The following is a 3,128-nucleotide window of genomic DNA, read 5'->3' on the forward strand; positions in this document are numbered from 1 at the left end:
CCACAGATTTTGATATACCATATTTTTGTTATTACTTAGTTCAAAATATTGTCTGCTTTCCATTATAATTTCTTATTTGACCCATGGGTTATTTGAAAGTGTATATCTTAATTTCTAAACATTTGAATATATTTTCTCTATCTTTCTGTTATTGTCTTCTATATTAATTCTACTGTATACAGAGAACATATTCTGTATGATTTCAGTCCCTGAAATGTATGATCTTGCATTACACCCTAGTATTTGATTCGTCTTGGTAAATATTCCATATAAACTTGAAAAAACATATATTCTGCAGTTGCTTCGTGTAATGTTCTGTATACTCTAATTAGGTTGAGTTTTATAATTATATTGTTTGAATCTTCTATATCCTTACTTTGCTTTTTTTTAGTAAAATTATTTTATTTAGTTTTAATATCCATCTCTAATTGTTTGAAATAAAAATTTCCATGGTCTTAATTGAACTGTACATTACTTTCTTTTAGAACGTCCTTTTTTTCATTAAAATAATTTCTAAACCACTCTATATGCTCAACATTCTGTTTAACACTAAGACATGAGTTTTTAGAAAGGCGACAAGTCATCACCTCCATGAAGTGGTGAATTGGTCCTTGTTTTGGAAAGCCCTTCAGGTGTTTCTCCAGAAATATATGTTCATGAAATGCTGAACCATCATCATCAAAACCTGCTTCATTGTTAATTGGGAACTCCCACAATTTCCCCTCTTTTGTCCACTGGATCAGCTTTTCAAACCCATTCTGAAGGGGTTGTTCATTTACTGTGGCTAACTGCTTAGCAAATTCCACATCCCAAAGTGAAGGTGATGTGTCTGTTTCAGGTGCTTGTTTAGTAACTGCCGTCATGTCAAAAATATTAAGTCTTTTCCACTTGAATATATCTTTCCTACATCTTTTTCTATGATCATAGGTCTTCTCCTGGCCAGGATAATTGTCATAGGCTTCGTCAAACTGAATCCGATGCTCTGGTCTTGAACGAACTCTAGCTGTAGCAAACCTGGCAACTTTCTTATCTATATTATGTTACTGAAACTAATTTTAGGTCTCTCTGCATCTCTCTGTGCCCTTGACTCTTCCTAATGCTGCTGGAGCTGCCTCAGCAGCTCCGACTTGGTTGTTTGCTTGTCAAAAGAGAGAGAATCTGCCACACCAGATGCAGCTGCCACCAACTCGAGACTCAGGGGCTCCAATTCTCTTCTTTGGAGCGTGTTCTGTAGCTCTTTGAAGTCTGCCAAGTGTAGCTTCCAAACTTTTAAGTGGTCTTCTGTTGGGGGTCTTTGTTGTTTGTACATTTACTGTGCTTAATCCAACTTTCATGCCCTTAATAATGTTTAACAAGTCTTTCTCATATTTTCCTTTTCACTGTCTTGGCTCTCTGAAGTCTCCTTGCAAGTCTCATCGGTTTGAACAGACTGCTCATCTTTCTTGCTACAGATCACGCTGTTAGTGCCAAAATATCTTTGGATTTATTTTTTATCTTGACCGTTCCGTGCCGAACAGCCAGTAGCACAATCGCAGCGGCTGATATCTCCGGGCTTCCGGAGGACAAGGGGTGGCGGGAAAGGGGGCGAGGAGATAGGAACGTCGAGAGTCTAGGAAACATCGCCGAGACACAAATTGAACCAAGAACGCAACTGAAATGGTGTCCGCTGCCAAACACGTCCCCCGCCCTCTCTTTTGCTTTTGGACTGATTGTTCTATCATTTACTGGGAGGTATGTGTTAACATCACCAACAATGACTCAGGATTTGCCTATGGCTCTTCTTGTTCTGTTGATTTTTGGTTTATATATTTTGAAGATACATAAATTTAGGACTATTGTGCTGCCTGTTAGTACAGACATTTTGTCATGAAATGCAATTCTTTATTTCTAACTATGTTAATTTGCATTTCTCTGATGATTAATGATGTTAAGCTTTTTTTTCCTCCCCATATACCGGTTCGCCATTTGTTTCTTAGTTTTTGTTTTTGGAGGTCTTATGAGGTTTTATTCATCCCTTAGAACAGTGACTCTGTTGGTACAAAGGGGTGAAAGCAGTGAGGTTTCCAGAGCTGTGGGCATTTGCTATTAGTTGCCCAGAAGGCCTTCTTACTTGGACGCAAAACCTGTTTCTTTTTTTCCGAATATCTATGCCTCCGGCCCAGTGATTAGTACAGAGTTGGGAGTATACCTCAAGCTAAGCTAATGAGAATGTTCCCCAGGACTTTTTTTTTTTTTTTTTTTTTTTTGCCAGAGCTATGTCAACTCTTGTCTATTTCCACTGGGATTGTTCAGCTATTGGGATGTAAATTTGGAGCTACTAGCAATCATCTTGCATTGCATGGCAGGCCAACTGAGGTCAAGCAGCAATAAGCAGAGCTGAGAGGTAGAGAAATTGAGCCCTGACAATATTATTTGCCGTCCCTGATCCAGTCGTACCTGAAACCGCCACAAATCTCCATTATGCAAGTTGGTAAGTTCCCCTCTTAAGCCTCAGCCGATTGGAGGTAGAACATTGTCCCACGTAATGGTAGTACAATCAATTAGGAGACTATTTCAAAAGTCTCCATGACTGCTACAACTTGACAGCAAGATAAGAAAAACTTTGAAATCTACCACAGAGACACTTTACTGAATATTTAATCAAGAAGCACTGTTTTAAGCAAAAGTCATAGTAAACTTAAAGGTATTTTCATTCACCCTATGTGTGTATTTTTATAGCTGGGTTTTTTTCTTGCAATTCCTTTACTTACTCCTCACTCGTTTCTACACCCATCTCCTTTTTTAATTTAAATTTTTTATTTTTAATATTTGTGGGTGCCTAGTGATGTATATATTTACGGGGTACATGAGATGTTTCGATACAGACATGTAATATGTAATAATCACATCATGGAATGGGATATCCATCCTCTCAAGCATTTATACTTTGTGTTATGAACAAACCAATTATAGTATTTTAGTTATTTTAAAATGTACAATTCAGCTGTTATTGACTATAGCCACCCTGTTGTGCTATCAAATAGCAGGTCTTATTCATTCTTTCTATTTTTGTACCTGTTACCCATCCTCACTTCCCCCACTCTGCCATGCCACTACTCTTAGCAGCCTCTAGTACCCATCTTTCTACT

General features: G+C 37.8%; 1 pseudogene; it reads right to left on the reverse strand.

Moving 5' to 3' along the window:
* Positions 1 to 455: 455 nt before the first annotated feature.
* Positions 456 to 1,620, reverse strand: LOC116811349 (small ribosomal subunit protein mS31-like; annotated as a pseudogene).
* Between the last annotated feature and the right edge of the window lie 1,508 nt (positions 1,621 to 3,128).

Source organism: Hylobates moloch, unplaced genomic scaffold (assembly GCF_009828535.3).
Source record: "Hylobates moloch isolate HMO894 unplaced genomic scaffold, HMol_V3 SCAFFOLD_7, whole genome shotgun sequence".
Classification (NCBI taxonomy): Eukaryota; Metazoa; Chordata; class Mammalia; order Primates; family Hylobatidae; genus Hylobates; species Hylobates moloch.